Source organism: Rousettus aegyptiacus, unplaced genomic scaffold (assembly GCF_014176215.1).
Source record: "Rousettus aegyptiacus isolate mRouAeg1 unplaced genomic scaffold, mRouAeg1.p scaffold_m13_p_2, whole genome shotgun sequence".
Taxonomy (NCBI): Eukaryota; Metazoa; Chordata; class Mammalia; order Chiroptera; family Pteropodidae; genus Rousettus; species Rousettus aegyptiacus.
The window spans coordinates 46065978-46092347 of NW_023416295.1; the positions used below are offsets into that span (position 1 = coordinate 46065978).

At 42.6% G+C, this 26370-nt stretch overlaps 1 pseudogene; it reads left to right on the plus strand.

The window, feature by feature from the left end:
- The first annotated feature begins 23607 nt into the window (after positions 1-23607).
- Positions 23608-24110, plus strand: LOC118613846 (annotated as a pseudogene).
- Positions 24111-26370: the final 2260 nt, after the last annotated feature.

Genomic DNA, 26370 nt, shown 5'->3' on the forward strand with positions numbered 1-26370 from the left:
CAAACTAGCCACAGTTTCTGTGCTCAACAGCCATATGTGGCTTAGTGGCTCCTGTGCTAGACGGTCCAGGGCTTTATTTGTCCTCCTGAAGAATGTAGCCTGAAATCTCATCCCCATCTGATTTCAATAGATCTCATAAAACCCACTTTGCTCCGACAGGTCGTAGTTTCATTTAAAGTTGAATGTAAAAAGTATATGATAAATCCTCATTTCTGGTTTGTCGTTTGTTTTAAGAAAAAAGTTCAGGGAGCTTACTAACAGTAAAGGAGGGCAAGGGGGAGACCAGTTATAGTACCATCAATGAGGTTGACTCTTAAAACTTAGACTAAGCGGAAATGGAGAGTTGTTCTGCTTGGTCTGATCTGCTTGCTGGAGGAAGAATTAAAAAGACACCAAAGGATTAGATGAGAGGAGAGAAGGGAGGAATCAAGAATGACTCCTAGGTTTTTAGGCTAAGCAACTGGATGCATGATGGTGCCATTTACTGAGGTGGAAAAGACTTAGGGGAGCAGCAGGTGTGAAATGTGTGTGCAGAGGTGGGAATCAAGAATCTATTTTAAATGTAAGTGACACTACCTGACTTCAAGACTTACTATAAAGTTACATTAATCAAGAAAGCATGGTGTTGATGGAAGAATAGACAAATAGATCAATGGCATAGAATAGAGAGCCCAGAAATAGACCCACGTACATGCAGTCAACTGATCTTTGACAAAGGAGCAAAGGCAATACAATGGAGCAAAGATAGTCTTTTCAACAAATGGTGCTGGAACGACTTGACATCCACATGCAAAAAAAAAAAATGAATCTGGACACAGTCCTTACACTCTTCACAAAAAGTATCTCAAAATGGATCACAGACCTAAATGTAAAACACAAAACTATAGAACTCCTAGAAAATAATGAGAAAATGATGACCAGATGACCTTTGGTATGGTGATGACTTTTTAAATACACCGCTAAAGACACAATCCATAAAAGAAAGAATTGAGGAGCTGGACCAAATTAAAAGTAACAACTTCTGCTCTGCAAAAGACACTGTCAAGACAATGGGAAGACAAGCCGCAAACTGGAAGAAAATATGTGCAAAAGACATAAAGAACTGTTACTCAAAATATAATATATATGTATATATGTGTATATATATATATATATATATATGAAATCAACCCAATTTGAAAACATTTAAAATACATATTTAAGATGCTCTTTAAACACCCTTGGGTAGATATTTAGTTGACCATTAGCTGCATGTGTCTGAAGCTCAGAAGAAAGTTTGAGGCAGCAGACACTTAAATTGAGAATCACTCCATGGATGGCGTTTAAAACCTGGGGACTAGAGTAAACCACCTAGACTAGAGGGAGTATAGAAAGACAAAAGGAGAAGGCTCAAGAATGAGCGTGGTGCAGCTGTCAGGGAAAAGAGGAGGGGTCAGCAAAATGGGCCAAATGAAGCAGCTAAGGAGGTAGGAACAAACCAAGAGACATGTTAGAGCAGCCGGAAGGCAGAGTTTCAAAAATAAAAATAAAAAAGCAAATGCTCAGCAGTTTAAAAAAAATGAAGATAGAGATGTGCTGGGTTGATCAAGTCCTGTTTCATTTAAAAGCAAAATTGGATTACTCTTTTGAGAAGTTTTGCCATAAAGAGGACAAGAGAAATAAGGTGGCGGCCAGAGAAGGAGGTGTTCAGGCAAAAGGGTTCGCTGGGTAGGTGGGTGGGCGGGTAGGTGGGTTTGGGTTTTTAGCAATGGGAAATGGTAGAGCATGTCTGGGTGTTGATAGGAATGCTCCTGGAGAGAAGGAGAGTTTGAGGCCGATGGGGCAAGAGAAAGGAGGGGACAAAAGAAGCAGGATCCTTGAGAAGCTATGGGGTGAGGGGATTGTAGGCTGCGGAACACAGGTGCAGGGCCTGGCCTTGAGTAAATGCAGGAATGCTTCTTCCACTGGATTAGAAGATAGGAAAGATGTAGGTAGATGTACGTGTAGGTTGTTTTCACCGTGAAGTCTGAGTCAAAGCCATCAGCAGAGGGGTGTGGAGAGAATAGGTTCCAAGGGAAAGTAGAAGCTGCTACACAGCCCTCTTTGACTGGCCCTTTTTCATTTTTTATGTGTTAGCCAAGGTTCTATGGGCTGGCACAGAATCCTGGAAGCTCTATACCTTAACCATTTAGTGACTGGATTATGGGAGGTGGAGGAGCCCTCAAGTTTCAAGTGAACCATCAGCGGCTTCCGAAGGATTCCAGTATTTCATGCACGCAGACAAGGCACTGCCCAGCGAGTATCATCTGGGGGAATGAGCCTCACACACCTGTTCTTTTCCTTGTTACAGGGACTGGGAGACACCAGTGTTTACAGTCACCTCTCATAAGCTCTGCTTTTTATTTTTCTATGATTGTGGTAAGATTTCTCCATTCTTGCTCTCAGGAAGCCTACCAAGTCTGAGCGGTTTCTGTTTAGAGCAACTACCCTTCGAAAGTGTTTAAGTCTCAGTAGAGAATAGCAGGCGTGGCTACTGCCTTCGATGCTATAAATTGGGGGGCGTGGGGGTGGGGGGCAGGGTGATGTGTACTGTTCACAGCCTTTCATTTCCATCCTTTGAAATCCCATGAAAGTGTAGACAAGAGAGCAAGCACATCTTGTACTTTCTAGGCTCTTGCCTGAGTGGATTTACTAACCCTGTTTACTGCTACCTCTCTGCCCCCTCTGAGGACACTTGTTGTTCAGCACTCTCTTTGCTTTGAGCAAAGCCTCCTAGTTTGCTGCTCTTCTGATTACAGCATGAGAGCAAGCTTATTTGCTTTGGTCAAATTTTGTGTGCAAATGATTTCAGCCATTGGCTTATGGTATTTGTGCCATTTTGGGGTGAATTCCAGGGACCTCGAGACACCATTCCTTTTTTACTTGAAAATAAATTTAACCTGTGTTAGGTTTGGCCAAGTTTTATTTCCTGAGAAGGAGCCTATCCTGTGGTTTAACACCTACAACACCACATACAATATCTGGTTTGAGGTCTTTATCCAATTTAAACGATTTAACAAATGAAAGACCTATTTCCTCTTTTATGCATCCTTTGAGTAGCAATGGCCAGCTCAGGCATTGGGACCAAGGTCCTCCCTTTCACTTGCCGATGCCTCCAAATAGCACGAACACTGCTGATTGTTTACCCATAACTTTCTCATATACCCAGCTCACCCCCTTTTCCTTGCTAACCAAATCTCAATTTTGTCCATAGAGAGTGAGAGTGCCCAGCTCCAGGAAATGAAGCATTGTTGGTTTAAACTCATCAAGTAATCTCTCCTCTGCCCAGCTCTGACCTGTGAAATGTGAAGAGGTCTCGGGAAGGGGCTTGGCAGAGCTTTGCGGGGATAATTCCTCCCTGGTTAAAGAGAGACAAGAAGAGATGGCCACTGTCATTCTCCTCCTGCTATGAAGACGAGATTCCAGGCTCTATGGACTTCATTCTTTTTTTTTTTTTTTTGAGAACAGATTTAATAACTGTATTAATGGAGTTATGGAAAAGGAAAGCCAAGAGATGGGCAAAGAAACATCCCTAACTGTTGTTAGCCAATGCTGGAGCAGCCTCCCTCCAGATTCTTGTTTTGTGCAAGAATTAAATGCCCTCATTGTTGAAGCCACTTTTAGTTAAGTATTTATTCTATTACTTGCAGCCAAAAGCCTCCAGACATAAGGGACTTCGCAGAACTTACTATTCACAAGAGCATTTATAACTAACACTCTTTGTCCCAACACTGCATAAACAATTCCCCATCTTCTGCTTGGCCATAAAGCAACGGTTCCTTAACAGCTCGTTAAAGTTAAAGATCCTAAATTATTATAAAACCAGAGTGTTTTAATTCTGATTTTCTAGCACGCTTTGGCTAAATTGAATAGTACATATAAAATGATTTTTCAATAATTCTATAAAAAAGAGAATGTCAGTATTCCCAAACAGCCATTTTAGAGTTTTCTTCTTTAAAATGTTTTTCAACTTTTCTGGCTTAGAATTTGAGTTCTTAATTCAGTCAGCCTTGCGGAATTATTGGAGACCAACCTCTCCTATTGACTAAGGCCATCACTACATTTGTTGTTTTATTGCTGTAAAAGCTCGCCTGCATTAATAAAACCCCAAATATTCTTCATTCTTTATGGCTTGGCATTTCTTAAACTTATTTGTCCGTAATTTCAGCATTTTTCCATTTTTATTGTGAGAGGCTTAAATTTGTTCTGGATCTAATATTTATCTCAGTTTTTCTCCTTTCCAACCAATTCATATCTTTACACCTTGTTTCCCTAAAAATGCAGGAATATGGCCAAGCCTCATTTTGGGGACTGCTGGGTCAAACTGGCCAAAGACAATACTATCAGTTATAGAATTAACTACCAAATGTATATCTTCAGTTTACCAGGTTTTCTGTTTTCCATATCTTTACCCGAGAGCACAATTAAAGTGTTTGTGTTAAAACCAGCTCCAGGAAATTCCTGACATTTTGTAATAAGCAAAAACATTCATAAACTAATGTTTGCTCAGTGCCTAAAATAAACCATGCAACTAGCCTAAATGGAATAAGCGCAACTTCCTCTCATTCTGAGTTTTAGTTTTTAAGTTGGCTAAGGCAGATTTAGTTATTAACAGTATAGACAAGCCAATTTACTAACTACTCGAATTGGTGTGGGGGCAGGGGATGGGGTGTGCACTACTGGGTCCTGGGTGAGCAGGAAAGAGTGACAGAAGAACAGTGACCAAGTTAGGATATGAGTACTTCTAGTAAATTAAGTCGGTGCAGAATTTGTAGGCCACTGAGCATTTCCACAAGTGGTTTATTGAACCTATTTTCAAATTCTATGTAGAGCACTGATTGCATCAAGCGAGATGAATAATTTATCTCCTGCATCACTGAAGCAAAAACCATTAGTGTAAAACTTGTTTATTACATTGAGCAAGCACGTATGAGCCAGGCCTGCATCGGCAGGTCCTTGAAGAAGACTAGGATGAGGAAGAGGGGTTTCCAAGTTGTCTCGTTTAGACCCACAGGATTTTAATTTATGGAGTTGACTGAGTGACAGCACAAAGAGCCCAATGCCTTTGAAGGAAGACTGTTACTACTTACATTTCCCAAGAGAAGGGAACATGCCACACCAAAAAGGGCCACATGGGGAAGCATCAGTTTTCGGTCAGCAGGCGGAGGCAGTGAGGGGAAAGCAAGGCCCAGAACCGTTACTGTTTCCCACAGGAGACACGAGGCGAGGCAGGGGGAACGGCCTAGGACTGGCTAGTTTGAATGATGTCGGCAGGCTCTGGACTAGAGAGGTGGTCTTTAGCTGTGTGCTACCTGGTCCTAGGTGAGTTAGGCAGGGGAGTATTTGCTTGGTGTGTGAGAATTAGATAAAGGAGGTGGTTGGGAATATGGACTGGTAACTGGTTGGAGGGTTTGTAATATGATATTCACGTACCCACAAAAGCTGGCTCACAGGGGGAATGTAAATAACTTTGTCACTATAGATAGATGATAGGTACATGATGATAGATAGATGATAAATAGAATGATAAATAGATGATTGGTAGATGATAGATGATAAATAGATGATAGGCGATAGATGATAGATGATAGATAGATAGATAGATAGATAGATAGATAGATAGATAGATAGAGACATGATAGAAGATAAAGATAAAATTTTAAAGTAAAGGTATTCAGTAAAAGGAAAGCTCTTCTCCCTTCTCTGGCTTCACCAGTCCCAGTTCTCCAGAGGATCCCACTGTTAACTGCTTCTTTCTGGTTTATCTTTCTAGACATTTTCTGCACAAATTTAAACATATATACACTATTATTTTTCATCATAAATGAGACTGTGCTCTGTAGCCTGCTCTGAAACTTCCTTTCATCCTTTCTATTCCATGAGAGGCGTTCATGTCAGCACATCTGGACCTACCCCTGTGCTTTAGGATGGCTGGGTGATGTTTGGATGGCTGAACCATCGTAAGAAGAGATTCAAGTCTCGGGTCTTGTCAGATCACGTGACTTCACATACGTAGAGCTCTTAGTTGACACAAAATCAGCAAGCACTCCATGTGCTTGTTACCATTTATTTGTTTTGTTTATTTAGCCAGCCCTCTACTATGTGCATAGCTATTACTAATTTTCCCATTATTTCTAACAAAGCTGCGATGGATATTCATTCACATTTAGAATAAATTCCCTGGGAAGGGAATCGCTATGTCAAAGGGTCTGTACATTTAACATTTTGCTAGATGTTGTCAAATTGCTCTCTAGTATTACATCAATTTACATTCCTACCCTTTGCCTGTGAGATGCCTGACTCTCCTTACTCTCGATTACTGAGCATTATCAAACTTTTTAGTCTTTAGCAGTCTAATATGGTTTTAAAAATTGCAACTTTTTGTAGTTTAGTTTGCATTTGTTTAATTATTATGAGGTTGAATATCTTTTTATATATTCATTTACATTTATAGTACTTTTTCTTCTAGCTGCTTAATTGATGTGCTTTAATTTTTTATTTGATTTAAGCAAACTTCTTATGCCATTTAAAACTGATGCCTTGAATGAGAATCGGGCAAAATGAAGGCTACCAGGACGCTCTCCCAGCTAGCATTCCACACCATCATGACTCCCACTATGATTTTAAACTTCCTAAAAAAGCAAAGCAAAATGAAAAACAATAGGCTGAAAGAGGTACTAATTTTCTCTCATTGATTGAAGGGCTTTTGTTTGTTTGTTTATTCCTCTCCACTAAATAGAAATCATTCCCTTCATTTCAGCGTATAGCCATTTCTCCAGCATGGAAACCAACCCGCCAAGAACTGAATCTTTTTATTCTTTAATTTAAACCAACACAATAAATAAATGTTCTGTTATTCCTCACCCAACATAAGTGATGGTAGATAGCAAACTGGTAACAACTTTGATGTGTATTGGTAAGTTTTTTGCACTTTTTATAAGGCTGGATTACTTTACTAAAAGCAGGTTGATTTGTATATTGTTCTAAAGATACATTCCTGATTTTCAAGTGAATCTAACATTTTACAAAGAACATTTGAGTAATCTCAGGAATTTTATTTCTCCAAAAAAGGAGAGACTCTAAAACATGGTCCTGCCTTTCTTCAGATTTTTCTTTCAAAATCGACCTCTTGAAAGCTTCCCAAATGGGACTTCTTGTTTTTCAACTTCTTTCTTCCTTCTTCCCCATTTCTCAGAGCTTATAACAATCGGTATCTAATTATAAATATACTGGCTTGTTTCACATATTTATATATAGCTATATCCATCTTTGCTCTCCTGCTAAGTTGTAAAACTCCTATAGATTAGTAATAAATTTCTATATAGCAAATCATCCCCAAATTAAGCAGCTTAATAACAACAAACATTTATTATCTAGCAGTTTCTACAGGTCAGAAATTTGGGAGTATCTTAGCTGGGCTGTAGTCATCTAAATAAAGTCTTGAGTAGAGCTGGAAGATCTGCTTCTAAGATGATGCACTCTCATGGCTGGCAAATTGATACTCCACACTCTCTCACCAAATATACTTCTCTATAGACCTACTCAAGAAACTTCATGACATGGCAACTGGCTTCCCCCAGAGTGAGCAATCCAAGAAAGGGCCAGGTGAAAGCCACAATGTCTTTTATGACCTAGCCTTGGAAGTCGGACACTTGTTCCCAAATTTCCTGTTGGTCACATAGACTCACCCTCTATAAGGGAACGAATACCAGGAGGCAAGAATCATGTGTGGCCACCCTGGAGGTTCATTATCATGGGGACCCTGTCTTTTACTCTTTCTTTGTGTTAGGCCTTATAGATCATAGATCTTGGCATAGGTATAATCACTTAAAAGAATCCAACTATGCAGAAATACTGCAATGAATCAGGAAACTGGTTATTTTAACTATAACTGGTGGTACATGTATAAATGGACAAGTCTTAGGTCAGTTTATGTAGGAAATATCTCCAAGGCAGAGGTGTACATGCAAGAAGTTTATCGTGGAGAGCTTTGCGGATTGCCACCCCTCCATGGGGAATAAAGGCAGAAGGCTTCTTGGGGTCAGGGAGTTGTAGAAGTATGACAAAAGGCCTCAGCTAATGCCCAGGGGATGGAGCTAGGATGGCCCTGCACAGTGTTTACACAGTGGAAATTGGCAACATTACAAATCAGGGTTTTTAATCCCTGATTTGATCTTTGAGTCTGTTATTGATCATTTACCAGCACACAAGTGCCCTACTGAATCACTTTCTCTGAGCTCCAGATATAATATTTTAGCATATTAAAATTTCTGAGAAGTCCTGCAATAAGGAAGTGCATCTAACTTGACAAAATTACCATTTCCCAGACATATGGCATGGGTATAAATCTAAGTCCACAGACTCAAGGGTACAAGAAGCTATTTAATTTCCGGTTCTGAGTCCCTTTCTTTCCGATTAATGGTGGAAGGGAAAACAAAACATAACCTGCCTCCTTCCTGGACTCTCACCACCCACCACCCTGAGTCATGGCCCAGCTCCAGGTGGCAGTCAGAGTGTGCTTCTGGTTCTGGTTCTTACTCATTGGTCCACCCAAGCACTGCTCAGATGCTCAGAATCCCTCCGTACGCGGCCCTGCCAGGTCTGCAGTCTGGGCTAGCCCTTCTGTAACACCCTGGGTAAAGGAATCCTTGTCCTTTAGGCGGGTTGCGCCCCCTCTCCAGCTCCTCTGTCTGCACCACTTCCTGTGGCCTCTCAGGCCTGTTGCACCTGCTGTGCCTGCTCCTGAAAACTTCCGCGTTGAAACCCTCTGTCTAGGCGGCCTTGCAAACCACCTCCTTTGCCTCTTCCCTGAGCTCTGCTGAACCGCGCACCGAAATGGGCTTCCTCCCTCCTTCCCCTTCTCTTCCAGATCTCCTCCTTCCCCTGCCTCATTCCTTTTCCTCCTCCCCCTCCTTCCTCTCCTCTTCTCCTTCCCCCCCTCCCTTCCCTGTCTCTGCCCCATCTCAAAAACTTTACAGGCTGAAATAAATCCCTCTCTGTTCATTCAGAGTTTGCTTGAGAATCAGCTGAATTCTCCTAAGAATTTAGGTTTTGAATAACAAAACCCAAAAAGTCTGGCTATTTTGTTTTCTATCCTAACAGAGAGACTTCCCCTAAGGCAATGAGCACATCCCCCCTATCTGCTTAAATGGGGAAGAAAGTGAAATTGGGAGAGATGGGGTGAACAGACTCAAACCTAAAAATACCTTTTACTCCATCACATCACGGTTCAGGGAAACTCTGTAAGTGGCTTCCCAGGTGGCATGTGGAGGAGCCTGCTGGGTGCCGAGGAGGTGCCGCAGAATGGCCTCAGGGCTCGCGGTCTGGTGACAGACTGTCCGCAGTTGGGAAGCACTTTCACCTACAGACTTGTCTGCTCTTCTGGAGCATAGGTGCCATAGGAGAGGGAAGGTGGAGCCGAAGGAATCCCGTCAGCCTGGAATAACTGAGTCCAGGCGCTGCCGAGGGTGGGAGGGGACGGGCGAGGTTGCTGTTCTTGATGGCTTTTGAAAACTTTCTAACAAGATCGCATCCTCACCTTTGCACTTATGTTCCTACAGGTGCTGCTTTCTGAGGGGCCAATGGCACTCTTGAAAAGGATCCTGATCCCTATTGTGATATTATAGGGCTCTGGTGGCATCTTAAATCCTTTGGAAAATTAATACATTGATTTAGAAGTGACACTAAATGTGAAGACTCCACCAGATTAAAATAAATTCAAACCCAGTTAAATAAAAATGATGTAATAGCAGGCTATTTCTAAATTGTTTATTTCACATAGCATTTTTATTGGTGGCAACTAAGATAACAAATCCTAAGACCTGATAAAATCAACAAATTACTGAGTGCTAATTGTTTCCGCCAGGTGTAAGGGGAAAGATAAATAGCTTATAAATGAAACAGCAGGGTTTGAGGGTGCCATTCCCGGACTCATGGGCTGTTCTGCACTCTCCAGAAAAATAATTTCCTCTTATCCCATAATTAGGCACTTTTACCTTTAAAAACTGCACTTGTTAATGAATATGTTATCCTTCTACTGCCAAATTTAGAAGAGAAGAAAAAAGATAACAGGGTCAGTAGTCTAATACATTAAATGTCAATGACATTTTATCCTTTTGTCATCATTGAAACACGGACTATCTTAGATCATATTTGGTTGTCTGTGTAATTTTTCCAAAAAGACCTACTTTCCTAGAATTAAAGGGAGATGATCATCGTGTCTGGCCCTGCGTGGCCTGGCATCTTTCGAAGCCTGCTCACACGCCACAGCTGGTCACTGTCGTTTAGTATCCTTCTTCAGATTCACTTATTAGTGTTATTAAACCATCAGATTTAGTCGATGCCAGTTAATATGGCTTAACTTTATCATGAATGCTAGTTGTTCCCTCCATTGCTTCCCATCTCAAGTGAGAATTGCAGGGTCGAACATTGCTGCCACATTATTTAACTGAACATGCAGATATAGAATGCGATGCAGTGCGAAGTCTTGTTTTCTTTTTTATTCAGCCTCTGAACATCTGGTTAGAAGAGTGTTATCTGGATAAGGTTATTTTTCACTCTGCTTGAATAATGATATGTCAAACATGTTAGTAATTCTAAAGACAAAAATGTGTCCATTCCTTGTTACTCCCTCCTTCCTTCCATCCATCCATCCACTTATCCATGCATACATTTATTTCATCATTGATTCTTCTCATGTTTATCAAACTCTTTTGCTTCAGATCCTGTGCAGGGTGCTAGATGAAAGACAAATGTGAGTCCGGCACATTTCTTTCTGCTTAGCTTGGAGGGAGAGGCCGAAATTGTAAATATATACTGATTACAGTAAAAAGCTATGGGCAGGCCCAACCCTGCCTGGGCTTAGAAAGGAAGATTCTAGTGAGATGATAAAGCAAGGAGAAACCGCAGAGAGGAGCAGCTTGCAGGCCCCTCATCTGAGTTTGCCTCAGGAGCGAGTAAGTGCCTGCCACGCCTGGGGTGTGAAGACGAGGTGCAGCACTTGACTGGGTTATCCCCGCTTTGTTCTCTCAGTAGCCCCATGGTGTAGGTCCTTCCCTAGCTGCTCCGCAGTGAGGAGCAAGAAGGAAGAAATCCCAGCTTGCCCTGCCCTCTGTGACCTGGGAAAGGAACTCGACCTTTCTGGGCCTCAATTTCTTTCCTGTGTTAAATGGAGATCAAAACAGTTCTACCTCTCAGGCTTCTTGTGAGGACAAAATGAATTTATACAAGTAAATATATACTTGGAAGGGCATGAGTTCAATAAATAGCAACTATTATTACTAATCCCACTGAATAAGCTTAGAGAGTATAATTAAGTGACTCAAATTACCCAGCACACACAATACTGTGTGTAGTGTACCGTCACACCACAGAGGATGATCACCTAATCAAGACTTGGTGCAACCAGGAAAGGCTTCCTCGAGGAAGTGGCATCTGTGCTACATTTGAAGGAAAGGCTAGGAATTGCCAGGGAAAGAAGTGGAGAGACATTTCAAGGAGATAGAGCAGACTGTGTGACTCTGAAGGCATGAGCAAGTCTGGTGTGTTGGGGAGACTGAGGAATGGCTGGGAGGGGGGAGAGGGGAGAGGGCAGATGGAGGAGTGAGTAGAGCCAGAGCACAGATGATACCAGCCGAGGAGTTTGAACTGGATCCTGAAGGCCTTGCAGATTCTTTGTTTTGTTTTTTGGTGCTAGTTATGTATTTATGTGAAGGGTGGGAAAAAGTTAAAAATATAGGTCATCTGTACTTACAATTTACTTTTTCTCTTTCGATGACTTACCCTTTTTTCATAAATTTATTTTTAAAAGGAATTTTGTATTACAGCCATAAATGGTAAGCTCACAATGCCAGATGTATTTTGAAATTCAGATTTTTTTCTGATTTCAAAAGGTAATATAGTGCAAATACCCAACATTAGTTAGCACCCCTAGAGGGGAAAAGAATTAATGCATATTTCTGCAGAGAAATGCATGAATATTTACACAAAGTAGGATAAAGACTATACATAGCTTGCCTCAAATCAGCCTTGGCTCCAAACTTACAAAAAAAACCTTGCATTTTTCAAAGGTGTTTTTTTTTAATTTTTAATTTTTTTTTTTTTTTTTAGAATGTGGATGGGTAGTATAACTTGCTGTTTAAGTAGAAAGTAACAGTAAATGTATTCAACACAAAAGAAGCAATGTGATGAGAGTCCAGCCCACCCTCCCTGCTGTGGCTACTGAAGAGCTCTTATTGGAAAGGAGAGTCACAGCAAGGTGGTCACAGCCTCCGCCATAAATGTGGCAATGTTAACCACGGGGAACTGGGTGCAGGGCGTACAGAAACTCTACGGGATATTCTTGCAACCTTTTCAGCAAATCTAAAACTATTCTAAAGTTAAACGTTTATTTAAAAAAAAAAAAAAAAAAAAAGCAGACTAGCACCAAACCAGACTTTCTCCTTGACATTGACGTCTAAGAGAGAATAAAAATGAGATTCACTTTCTCATTTGGTCATCTCGTTTTTTTGATGTTCCCTCCTCATTTCACCTAAAATCATTCCATGGACCTCCACATTCCCAGGGTAGGAGCCAGGCCCTGGGAAGCCCTCGATGGGTCTGGGCTGGGCCCTGCTGTCTCTGAATGCCGGGACAGGAGCTTGGGCTCTTTCTATAGACAATGAGGTTTAAACATAGGTGTATAAGTAGATTTGGGAGGAGGGGTGCCTTTGGAAGTTTCATTTAGGGACAAAGGTGAGCAGTTTGGTGGGAGAGAAAGTTGGGCAGAGGGAAGGAAAGGTTGATGGTCATGAAGAGACAGATATGGGACAGATGTGGGTGAACCAGAGGGTTCCAAGTGGCAGGAATCCAGGCCCGCTGGACGTCCTGCTGGGGCAGGATGCTGACTTTGAGGGGGCCAAGGACACCTGATAGAAAATGTTCCTCGTAGGGCTGGAGGCCAGAGCTCAGAGCCAGAGACACAGGTTTAAAGGTGTCCCTTTCTCAGATCTTCCTAAGGCCCTGGAGCAGGAGGACATCTCCAAAAGAGAGAAAAGAACACTCCTCTTCTCCAACACTCTACCTCCCTCCACCTCCACCCCGCTCTGGTTTAAATTGAGGAGGAAATAGAAGAGACCCAAGCTTCCTACAGACTGGGAAATTGGCAGAGGGGCGCTCATTCCTGAGCTTGGTTCCTGGTTGTTAACTGCAAAGCCAGTGGAATTGGGATCTAAGTGGCCAAGGACGGAGATCCTCCCCTAGAGCAGTGGTTGCCCAAACTTTTGGCATTAAGGACCAGTGCTCCTATGAGAATCTAATGCCTGATGCTCTGAGGTAGAGCTGAGGTGGTGATGCTAGTGCTGGGGAGTGGCTGCAAATACAGATGAAACTTCCCTTGCTTGCCAGATACTCACTTCCTGCTGTGCAGCCGGGTTCCTAACAGGACATGGACCAGTACCAGTCTGTGGCCCCGGGGGCTGGGAATCCTTGCCGTAGAAGACTCCGTGCCCAAGGCTGCTTAAGCAGGGAGCTGGTCTACCAAGGCAAAGGAACTAATACAACAATAAGGAAAGATGCACATGGAGAAGTTTTAGTGAAGGCAAAGAAACATGGCTTGCCCCTTGAGAGTCTGCAGGCCTGTTTGCACGCAGAGGACACCATCCTTCCTGCCCACGTGCCTATTTTTGCCCCTCTGAATACTCTCCCGCCCATTAGCCCCTTGCCTGAGCCACCAATACCAAGGACCCTGTGTCAAGCCTATGCCATACTGGGTCTTAGCCCAGTTGCTGGAAGCAAGAGAGAAACTGGGGCCCAGGGCTGGTGACCAAACCTGGGTCTCAGCTGAGGGGAGAGCAGCCCTGAGCAGAGGCCACCATGGCCTTGGCCCGCCCACAGGGCCCTGGTCCCCTAGGGTCAATCCCCTGCCCCCTGGGGTGGGAGGAGTGGCAGCCGACTGCGGGCCTGCCTGGGAAATCGGTCAGCCTGACATCCCCAGCAGATGTCAGTCTGGGAACAGGAAGCAGCTTGTTTGGGTTTCTATAAATAAATAAATAAATAAATAATAACCACAACCACAAGAACAGTCTTTTATTCCAAAGTAAAAAATGCTTTAATGACTAGAGCATTTAACACATCGGGGGTTTTTATTGTTTTCAATTATGTGCAATTCTGAAAGGAGAGCACAAATTCTGAGCCTGAATGGAGAATTGTGGGGCTTCGGATTTGTGCTGTTTCAAACATTTGCTTTACTACTTTAAGAAGAGAACTGTAAAATGGAAATAATGATATATTATTACAAGTAAATTACACTGTGGAGTAGCATTAATATTGCAGTTGAAACCTAGAATTTGAAATAAAGATGGAAATATTCATTTGTACATAGTTTTTGTTCTTAGAAAAATGATTTGGAATTAGGCAAGAAGCTTCCTTCTGCGTACGTGCACTCAGCGGGGGTGGGAGGGTTTGGGGGGGCTGAGTGCTTCCAGGCCCACACTACCCTGCCGGGGCTAGGGGCAGGGCCCAGACACCTGTGGGACAAGGAACCTGAGTCGTCAACCCCCAGGGAGAGGGAAAGGGCACTGGCCCGGAGTGGGGCCCCCATGTTCCTTTAGCAAAGGGGAAATTAATTAATTATAGAAATATGTGATTTAAAAAGGAGAAATCTCTGGAGTCCGGGGTGGTGGAAGAACCTAATAGTTCTAGGTGCTTAGGGACAAAGACTGGATGAGAAGATGGTGGCTGCAGGTGACAGACAAGCTCCACTGCGAGCCTTCTCAAAGGTAGGCCTTATTGCCAGACCTGGTCCTCGCATCCATGTCTCCTCTTCTGGGAAGAGGGATGAGAGAAGGGTGACAGGAAAAAGTTATGGTCCATAACTTCCTTCTATTTATTTGTCAGGTCAAGTGTTTTTTAAACCAATATAATATAGCTGAGCTCCCCTGCCAAGGTTTTTCTGAACCGAACATCAAGGCCTGGAGTGGCCAACAGTAAGTGGTCTGTGGAAATGAATCTTTTAGAGGTACCCTGTCATCCCAGCCCAGGCACCATGCTGCTCACACGTCCCCCCCCCCCCCTTCCCGACCTGGCCCTGCCCACTCTGCCAACTCTCTTCCCCTCTCTTCTGCACGTGTGTCCCTGAGGTCCCTCATTGCAAATCGCTCTCCATCATCACCCATGCAGGCCACCGAGCTCACCATTCCAGACCGCACAGCGCACACGGAGTCTTCTGGGGTATCCCCTCATCCCACCCCACACCTGTGCTCCCAGAGCACCAGCACTGATCTTTTGGCATTTACCACAGTGAGTCCTCCTGCCCCGCACCGATCGTGAGTTCCCTGGAGTCACTGGATCCATACTTCTAGCCCCTGCGCACAGCAGGGAATAACAATAAATGGTTATTGAATGAATGAATGAATGAATGATTTAGCAGTTTGGGAGGTGGGACTAGGAAGTATGATTTATTCGTCACATTACAACAACCCTGCAAGGTAGGCATGGTTTCTCTTTTCACTTGTAAGGAAACCGAGGGTCAGAGATGTTTAGTAACATCCCCTAAGTCACACAGCTGGGAAAGGGTAGAGCAAGGATTAGAATCCAAGTCTGCCTGATGCCCAACCACCTTTTTACCCTTCGTAATGGAGTCAAAACTGACTCAAAGCATCCCCAACATGTACACTGGTCACCACTAAAGACCTTATGATACTTATGCGTTCCTTGAATCTTCCGGACAACCTAACAAATCTCAAGGGGCTTCCTTGTGGAGATTTGCACTGAGTTCCTGATAACCACCTCCCCTGCCTCCACCTTCATAATCTTTTATTTGAAAAACTGTAAACCTAGAGAAAAGTTGAAAGAGTAGAACAATGAACACAGAGTTACCCTTCATATTTGCAAACATATATACTTGCAAACATATATATACACATATATATCTATGTATGTTAGGGGTTTAGGTCATTTGAATTGTTGTTTTTACTTTTTTTGCTAAACTATTTGGAAATAACTTGCAGATATCATGATACTTGACCCCTAAATATTTCAACATGCCTTTGTTAAGGAGAAAGATTCTCCTCCATAATCACAATACCATTACCACACTCAACAAATTTAACACATACTTACTAGTTAGTATATAGTCTGTATTCTAATTTCCTTATTGGTTCTTTTATAGCTCTTATTGTTTTCTAATCCAGGATCCAATTAAGGATCACTAATTTCATTGTTATCTTTTCTCTTTTGTCTTCTGTAACCTCCAACAGTTTTTTTCTTTTTCATGGTACTGATTTTTGAGTCCAGATTAGTTCTTACGTTGAGTGTTCCGCCTTCTGAATTTCTCCGTTTGATCTCTCACATTTCCTCACCAACAATATTGCGTAGGTGACATTGGGTATTTCCCACTGCATTGTATCAGGAGGCACATAATGTCGGTTTGTCCCGTTACTGGTGATGTTATTATGTTCGATTGCGTAGTGTGGAAGGCAGCTTTGAAGATGGCTCCTTGATGGTACCTACTTCCTGGTACTCACATCGTATGTGTCCCCCTCCCCTCGCGTGAGGGCTGGACTCAGTGACTCACTTCGAAAGATGACACTGTGACAGAAGATCTAGAATGCCACTTCTGAAATTAGGTAATGAAAAGACTGTAGTTTTCGTTTGGAGAGCTCTCACCCCCTCTTTCTGTTTGCGTCACTTGCCCTGGGGGAAAGCCAGCTGCTGAGCAGTGAGGTATGGAGAGGCCCACAGGCATGGTCTTGGAAGCAAATCCTCTGAGGCCTGTCAACAGCCACCCGAGTGATATAATGGACTCTAATAACTTCTTTCTGAGAGTCAGTTTGTCCCACATTCGATTAGAAGTTCCTTCAAGCTGAGGTCTGTATCCATTTGACATGTCCCCACCAGTCTTTGAGTACTTTCTTTCTGGTTCACTTTGTATTTTTCCTACCCCAGAACTGGAATCGGCTATCTCTCCAAGGTTTCTTTCAGTGGAGAATGGCATTCAGAAACCAAGCTCTGGTCACTAGGTTTGCTCTCTGCTACTGGGAAATCACTGCTTATAGACCCTTTCAATAGACAGAGCTAGGAAATGCTTTTTTCTTTTTTTAATAAAAATTTGTAAAGAAATTCCTTCCAGTTCAAGTTCAATTCCATAGAGTTCCTCCTCTCCTTCCCATTCCATATTTGTATCTCTCTTCCTCCACCATGAGAACTATGAGTACCAACAACATCAATCTATTTAATCGTTTGCTCTATCCTACGACTCACTCAAAATCCTTTCAGAATTACTACCCCCATGCCATTTTCAACAAAAAAGCATTAGAAGAAAAATCCAAGATTTCTTTGTGAATCTATTTGTTTCTAAGATGTATCCCACTAAAGGTATACAGAGTACAGTATTCACAAATTATTGAAATTAACTGTGTGTTTCTATTATCAATTCAATATGCAGTTAGATTTCTTTGTCAATGTGCAATTAGTTTTCTTTGTTTCTATTTTCATTTAGTTTTAGGGTTTGCTTTCTTCAAATCTTTTAAAATTTGATTATTGCTTTTAACATATAAAACTTTTATGTGGTTCAAAAGTCAAAACTGTATATAAAAAAAGTATACTCAGAATTCTTACTCCCATCCTATTCCTTCTACTCTATTTCTACTCATCCACTATAGGCAACCATTTTTTTCTAAGTTTCCGGCTTATTCTTCCTGTTTCCTTTTCTTATACAAAAAGTAGCATTCTATATCAACTCTTTAGCACTTTGATTTTTTTCACTTAAAATATCTTAGAAATCACCACATGTTAATTCATAGAAATATTCCTCAGTATTTTTCAGCTTCATATTACTCCATTGTATGAATTCATCATAGTTTATTCAGTTAGTATCCTAATGGTGAGCATTTAAGTTGCTTCTAGTAGTTTGATATTATAAGTAATGTCTCAGTTAATAATTTTATAAATTTATTGTTCTGTATTTGTAAAAGTGTACTTTTAGGGTGAATTCCTACAATTTAGATAAATGCCTATTTAGTCTTGCTCGATATTCCAACTTCCTTCATAGGGGTACTACCATTTTTGCATTCTCACCAAAGGATTACGAGAATGCAATAAAAACTGGTATCTCAATGTAGTTCTGGTAAGTATAGCCTCCTGAATGAAGCTGAACATCTTTTCTTATTTTTAAGGTCCATCTCCATATTTTGCATGTGTGTGAACAGTCTGCTTTTTTGCCCAAATTTCTATCAAGTTTTGGCCTTTTTTTCCCTTCAATATTTCAATGTTCCTTAAATTCCTAATATTATAGATTAGCCTGTGTTTGTGATAAATGTTGCAAAGATTTTTCTGTTTGCCTTTTGCCATGCAACAAGGTTTTTTTTTTAATGTTGAATTTACTATTTTCTTGTATTACATCTGGATATTTTATTTTTCACAAGGAGCCTCTGTGTGGGAGTTGGGCTGGGCCTGGACTGGGCGTCCATGCATCTCGATGTCCTAAGCATCTCCCTTTTCTGCGGCACAGCAGTGAGACCACTGTACCCTTCTGCAGAGAAGGTGACGGGGGGGGGGGGGGGGGGGGGGGGGCGGGGGGGAGGTTTGGCAGGGGCGGGGGGTGGTGCTGCGAACTGTGCCAGTACGATTGATTTTTAATCTCTTTCTCTCGCAGAAGTTCCACATCCCTCCCTCCCCTTGATCCAAGAAACCTTGGCTGGGGACAGTCACTTAGCGCACACTGGGGAGCGTGGGTGCCACATGGGAGAGAAAGCTGGTCAGCATTGTCTCTTTCAATTGGAGGACCACGTACCAGAGCCGCCCTGGGTTTGCATGGGGTTTGAATCATAGAAAGACTTTTTTCATAATCAGGGTATAAATAAATCCGCCTATATTGTTTTTTAATACTTGCGGGTTTTCAGTTTTTTACACCTAGAGCTCTGATTCATTTGGTGTTTATCCTGGTGAGTGGTAAGAGGTTTGGGTCCAATTTTCCGATAGGTAAGGTGGTCCCATGGAGTATGGGTGGGGTGGCACGTGAGGAAATAAGTGGCAATCCTTCTGGTCCCGGCCACTAGGTGGCGCGTCTTCAGAGTCATCTCTGGGGAACTGGAAGAGGAAACGCTGTAAGTGTTCAGAAGTCAAAGGAAATGACTTATTAGATTTAATTGGCCAAGAGGAAGCCCTTGTGGGAAGTTCCCCTCCATCCACACAGCCGCCGTGCTTCTGTCCCCTTGTTAGAAAATACCACTTCCCCACGTCTCTGTTTCCTCCAGGAGGGTGACGTGTGCTGAGAGTGTGCACACAAAGATGGCCTTTGCAGTGTCTCCAGGCCCTGGGTAAGGCAATGGGGAGAGGAGCTAAAGGGCAGTGGAGATGGCCACTGCCCTGACTAGTGCTCTTGAGGCGCTGGGCCTGGGTGTGACGAGACGATGCCTGTCCCAAAGCTGCTGCCAAATGGCCGTGTTACTGCAGGCATGCCACTTAGCCTACTATTCCTCGGTGTCCTCATCTGTACAAAGGGACAATGCCTTTCCTAGCACGTGCCAAAGATGTCAATGGCATAATGTAAGTGGAAATGTGTGCCTAAATGTAAAAAGCAGTGTAAAAATGTGTTTTTACCATCATTATGGTTACATTTTGCCACATATAGATATGCCTCTCCAGAAGATATGGTAATCATAAGAACTTGTACTTAGAGGCTAATTTGTTATTTATAAGGTGACTTTTCCATGTATCCTTTATCTTTTAGAAGTGATACAACCTTTATGAGAAAATAGACTAGCTTAAAAATGACTGCCTAAGAAGAGACCCTAGAAGGGGTTGATGATGAGCACTCCCAAGGGTCACCAAACTCTCTGAAATTGTGTGCAGAATAACATATGTGTGTATTTTCCACAGCTCATCACGGATTGCTAAAAACGTTCACAGTTCAAAAGTGGTTAACAATTGCAGCCCCCCAAAAAGAAGCCAGACTGTGGAAGGATTAAACTGGTTCTAGTCCCTCCCCAAGTCCCAGATGGGGTCTTATGGTTACTAGTCTCACTTTTTAATGTAGCTGGTCTGGACAGAAAGAGACAAGAGATCCAATAATGGCCCAGAAGGAGTCTATAGTGTCTAGAAACCAAAGGTGAACTCTAAGGCAGTATAGCCCAGCGGCGGCTCAGCAAATAGGTCAAAAAACAATTTCATCTTGCAAAATTCTTTATCACGCCGCAGTGGTCTTCTTTCTGTTCCTCAATGTGCCAGGGCGGTTCCTATTTTGGGGTCTCTTGCAAGAGGTGCTTTGGATTACCTAGAATATTCTTGCCCTGGCTCTTCCCCTGACTGGCTCCTTCTTATCATTCAAGTCTCAGTTTGAATGCCACTTCTTCAGAAAGTCCTCCCCATCACATGATCCCCTCAGCCCAAATTATCTTCTAAGAGCATTTAGCACCATGGTTAATCATCTTTTTTATTTGCTTCCTAGCTTGTTGTCTGCACTGCCCCCTCCCCGGCCAAATGAAAACTGCCCTTGGGCAGTAGCTCTGCATTATTCCCAGACCCTACAATAGTGTCTAATACAAGGTGGACATGAAACGCATAGTCACTGAATGGATACATGTGTGCAAAAGGAGCCGTGTTCTGGTCCGAGAGTGCTGCGTCAGCATCCTCGACACTTCTTTATCCCTAGGTGCCATGTCAAAGTGATCAGGTCCCACCGGTGTATTGTTGATGTAAGAAACGTCCAATCTGTAAAGAATTTTCACAAGAATCGTTTGAGCCAAAACTGAGGACAACTGCCTGGAAGTAAGATCTCAAGTGTTCCAGAGAATGACAATTGTGCGGTTTTTAAAAAATTATTTATTTATTTATATATTTTTTATGCATTCGAAACTACGGAGTGGTCTAAGGAAGGTTACATGAAGGTGGGAGAAAAGCAAGGAAAGGATTGGATTACAGGACAGTTAGTATGATTACGTGCTCTCTTGAGAGCGGTTACTTATTTCAAAGGTGTGTTAACCTAGATGCACAGAAACAATAGACAGGGCTTGCTTAAGGCAAAGATAAACCTTTGACTAAAGAAGTTACAGGCCTGGGGCGTGACCACCTACCCTGACCTGTCAGTTAGGAATGTATGATCAGATCACCCTGTGGTTTCCTTTTGTCATTGGACTTGTCAGTTTTATTACAGAACCACTTTATCATCCACAGTGTTCTACTTCTGAGAAATGTCTCACGCGTATCCCTCTGTCTCCCAGCCCCACGAAGCCACTACCAGGTTCCCTGGACACTGTCAGCCCTGTATTTCTCTCCCTGCTGCCAGCCAGGCTTTTCTAAAACAGGCGTCCCTGCTCCAGCTCTGCATTCTCCTCCTTCCTTCCCATTCACTGGCCCCCTCCCACTACACACACACTCCTGGGAGAGCCAAACCCCTCAGGTGTCTTCTTGCTATTGTTAGGGCTGAATTGAAGTGTCTTTCTACAGTAACTCCAGGCTCTGCTTTCTCAGCCAACAAATCTTGCCTCTCTCCTTGGTGGAGCCCAAGCACGACAGTGTAGGCAGCCCTGGGGAATCCCTCAAAATGACATAAGTGCCCACCCCTGAGATGCCTGGGGTTTCTGAAGGTAGCAGGGCAGATGAGAATATGAGGAGGGGCTGAAGTGATAGCAGAGAGAGCTTTCTGAAGATGGTTCAGGAATAGGTTGAAAAGGGCCACCCCCAGCAGACCTAGGGCCCCTAGACAGCTCATGGGAGCCCGTGGGCAAAGATTCTGTGGCTGGCCTGCTACAAATCAGTCAGGCTTGGAAGGACTGGGGTGGAGCTTTGCCCAGGAGGCAGTATAACCTTGTCCCTACCTGTTACACAGCTGTGGGTATGAATCCACAGAGGAGTGAATGAACTGTGTAAAAACTTAGGAGACGAGAAAGCAAACCTAGTGAGACAGGAGAACTTGGCTTTGGTGAGAGAACAAATACTGACCAAAATTGATAATGTGACTCTTCTCTTTCCATCAACAGCTGTTGCCAGGTGTGGCTAGGCAGGAGTTAGCAAGCTACTACTTGTACGTCAGAAAAACCCACATTAGAACTGAAGTGGGAGAATTTTATGTAGGCTGTTTAGGTAACAATATTTAGAGATCTTTCTTATAAAAGACACTATATTCCCTATGAGTTATTACAATTAAGAATATTTATTTTTTATACCAAATGTCTAAATTCATCTGCCCTCTGGAGATCTTTTCATCTTATACTGTGTGCTATCTCAGCAGAAAAAAATGTGTTCTCCAAATGTGTCAGTTCTATTTTTAAAAAGGTTCAGTGACCTATTTCCGTAATTCTTAAAGACACCGAAAGAACAGCAGTCTATTTAGGGTCAGTTTTGTCACGAAAACGTTCCCCCTGCCAGGTGTTGTTTAGAGAGGCACCATCTAACTTTGAAGTAAAGAAGCATAAGTAGAAGGAGAATCATCAGAGTGAGGTCATGAGAGCATAAACACACACATACAGACACAAACACACTTTTCCATTTCTGAACAATATTATGATGATGATAGTTCAACTTTAGCCAAACTCAACATTCAGAGATTGCTTAATAATCAACCATTTCTTGGACAAAGAACTTGGGAAAACAATTTGCAAAAGAGCTACGATTCATCAACTAATACATGGAATTATGGTTAGTTCCTCTAGTGATCAAGAAAATGAAAATTAAGAATGCCACTTGCCCAAACTAATGTATGGTGTAAAAAGTCAGGACAGTGATTACCCTGGATGGGGTGAAGGAGGGTAAAAGGAGGCATGGCAGGAGCTGCTAGGCTGCTGATAACATTCAGTTTTTTGATCTGGGTGCTGATTACTTTGTGAAAATTCACTTATAATTTGTGTACATCTCTGAATGTATGATAAACCTCACTATGAAGTTTACATATAAAAGCAAACTCACTTTCTACCTATTAAGTCAGCAAAAAAAATTTTTTTGTAATAATAATGCAGTTGAAGCCATCATGAAGCTGTAATTTTTGCATGTTGCTAGTTGCAGTACATTAATACAGCCCTTTTGGGAGGAGGAATGCGGCAATATGAATTGAAAACTCTTAAAAAATGTTCATATTTGTTAGCTCAATAACTCAACTTCTGAGATTCTATCTTAAGAAATACTCCTAAATGTCAAAAGAGGTTTATGTGCACATATGCATTGCAGTAACATTTATAACAACAAAAAATTATAATAGCAAAACATCAACAACAATTTAAATGTCCAACTTCAGTACAACATGAAGGAAAACCCTGTTCTACGGATGAGTGAATCGAGGCACAAATTGGTTGAGTAATTCACCCAAGCACCCACGGCAAGGAAGTAAAGGTGTAGGAATCACACTCCAGGCTCCATCGCAACACTGGATTACGTAGAAATTTGAATGAGGCTGGAAAAGCATCCCTAGCAGATGGTTCTAGGAACCTCAGTGACGTGTCAGTGATGAGGCTTTAGTCGAATTGCAGGGGAGGTGGTCAGTCAGCGAGCAGTGAAGAAGGGAGACAGGCAGGGACTGTTTCATGAAGCAAAGGGGTGTCTGCAATTTTGCAAGTACATTTGTTATTTTCCCCATAATAAGAAGCACTTGCCAGTTCATACTTTCATTTAATGTCTTTTTAAAAAATCACCTTAAGCTGTTTCTGGGTAGCATGTGGGGCTTGAAGTTGAGAGCTGCCCTTGCAGCCACCAACATGAAGACTTTGTACCAAGTCCCATTCCTAGTGCTCGAGTGTCCCCACCTGAAGCTGAAGAAGCTGTCCTTAGGTCACGACCATGATAGTATACGCTCTGGTGACACGCTAGCGGTGGCATCTTACTTATCACAGGAGGTATACTTTATGTTATTGTCGAAACTCCAAGCGTTAGCCCTATGACAGATGAACGTGGTGTCAGAGGCCGGCAGGCAGCCTTCATGGCCTGCAGGGCGAATGGACACTGTGCTGTGGAAGGGCTCACATCCAGCTTCCTGTTCGCACGGGGAGGTTTAGGTTTTATAATCCTGCAACAAACAGTGCAAAACATGGTGGATTTCTTTTATTCCTTGGATTTGTGTCCTATTGAGTTTTTTCATGGCTAGAGCATTCATAAAAATAAAACTGCTGGGATATCTGAATGGTTAGTGTTTTTTGAGAAGAAATCAGTAGATAACAGTTTTGGTCCTGTTAATAAAGTTTTAAGGCTATACCAGTACTCTAATATGAAAAGTGGAGAAAGATGAAAAGCAGCAAAAAAATACAAAAGTAAAAAGCACCCGTGAAAAGATAGGAAGCATGTCAAAGCTTGGACTAGAATGTCTTCTTGGTATCGAAGAGAAAGCTTATCACGGTATTTTGTCCTTCTGACCTATACTAAAGCACCAATGATGTAAAGTGCCATCTCCTTCTTTGCTTTTGATTTCGTAAAGAAAATTTACTCCCATTTCTACAACTGTAATATTGAAGAAAGTGAGTATTTTTTACAGCCCCTTAACAGCTTTTGAAGATGACATTTCTGATTTTCAGAAATTAATGTAAAATCAAGAAGCAAGATCCCATAGGCCGAGAACTCTGGGTGGCTGGCTGCTGAGCTTTACCTATGATGCCTTGCTTTTAGACAGAGTGTGTAATAATACATTGTTTCATATGCGTATATAGGATTGTTTTCTGAACAATAGGACGTGTGAAAGGAGCAGAAATAAGTATTTTTTCTAATTAAAAAATTTACCTTTGAACGTAGCAATGAAAACCTAAGCACTGCTTCATTACTTGTCTAACTTCTTCCTTAATTCAGAACTGGTTGTAACAAACATTGCAGGCATTTCTGTTTGGTATTCAATGTTATGGATTGTCTTGTATTTTCTTTGTCCACAGACCTTCTTCCAGAGCTATCCCATGTGCAGAGCCACCTGGAAAGCTAAAGAGGAAGGAGGGGTACTCTATCCCTCCTGGACCTGGGCAGCTCTGCCTGGGGGCCTTTGCCCTAGATAGTCCCTTTGCCTAAAAGGCTCTTCCCTTGGTGTCTGCCTGGCTAACTTCTCTGCCTCCCTCCAGTCTTTGACCATCTCAAAGAGACCTATCCTGACCATCCTTTGCATAATGCTACAGCTGGCCCCTGCCCTCAAACTGCCAGAGCATCTCATCACCCTTTCCCTACTCTCTTTTTCTTTTTTCCATAGCAATGGTGAGCGACTAGGTACATGATACTACTTATGCCTTATTTTTAGTGTTTATAGTACCAAATACCACACTGCAAGCTCCTTGAGGGCAGGTATCTTTATCTTGTTTTGTTCTTTGACTTATTCCAGGTGCCCAGAGCAATTCTGGGCATGTCGTAGGCTCTCCATTTATCTTTTTGGGTTAAAAAAAAAGAAAAAGAAAAAAGAAGTTCTCCCAGAGGGCTGTGACTCCTTCATGAAACAGAAAGGGCTGTGGCCAACCTTGGAAGATGGGTAGCCTTTCTCATCTTAGGAGATGGGAAAGAGAAGGACAGGGAAGGTAACCCGGTAGAGGAGTGACATGAGCAACAACTGGAAGATAGGAGCGAGTGAATCATTTGGGAGGCAGTGAGCAGACCGATCTGGGGGTGCCCAGGATGTGTGGCATCGAGTGCCAGGATGAAGGGTGTGGATTTTCTTCTGTAGATGATGAGAGGGAAGAGAAGGGCTGTGGAAGGGTTGTGAACAAGGAAGAGACTCTTGATGCCAGTGATGTTTTAGAAAGATTAATCTGCAGATGAGGTGGGAATGTTCCCTTCCGAAATGCTTTCTTTGATCCCCACCCTTTGTCTTTCCCTTCCTCATGAGCACTCCCGATCAGTCTGGGGCTTTCCTGTGCCCCCATCTTCTCTGTGGTCTCACTGGCAAGCTAAGCCAGAATCAGAATCTGAAGGTATGTTGCACATCTTAGATTTGGAAGGAGGAGGCTTTGGCTCTGCCTACTCTTCTTTCTCTAGGTGAAGTCAGGGGAGGCCTTACGCCGTGGTTAGAAATGGCCTGCAGCACTCCAAATACTTCCTCCTGCTTCTCTATCTTCAAATTTGTATCATAGTTCCCAAGCGGGGTGAACAGATGCTTTGAAATTTTCCTAAGCAACACTGAAATTTCAAAGGAGTAAAAGGCGCAAAGACCTTTGCGTAGTACATCAAGAACATGGACAAATTTAGAACTGGAGCCTTGTGTTACAATTGCTAGTCAAACTCCAAGAGGGGTAACCAGCCCATTAGCACAGGCACCTGGAAACTGACTTTTCTGCCATCTCTACACACACACACACACACACACACACACACACACACACACACACACGTACACATGCGCACACTCTCACATACACACATTCATTAGGTCCTGGAAAGATCAAGGCCAACTGCAAAGCACTCATTCCCCAAGACTCCTAATTTATA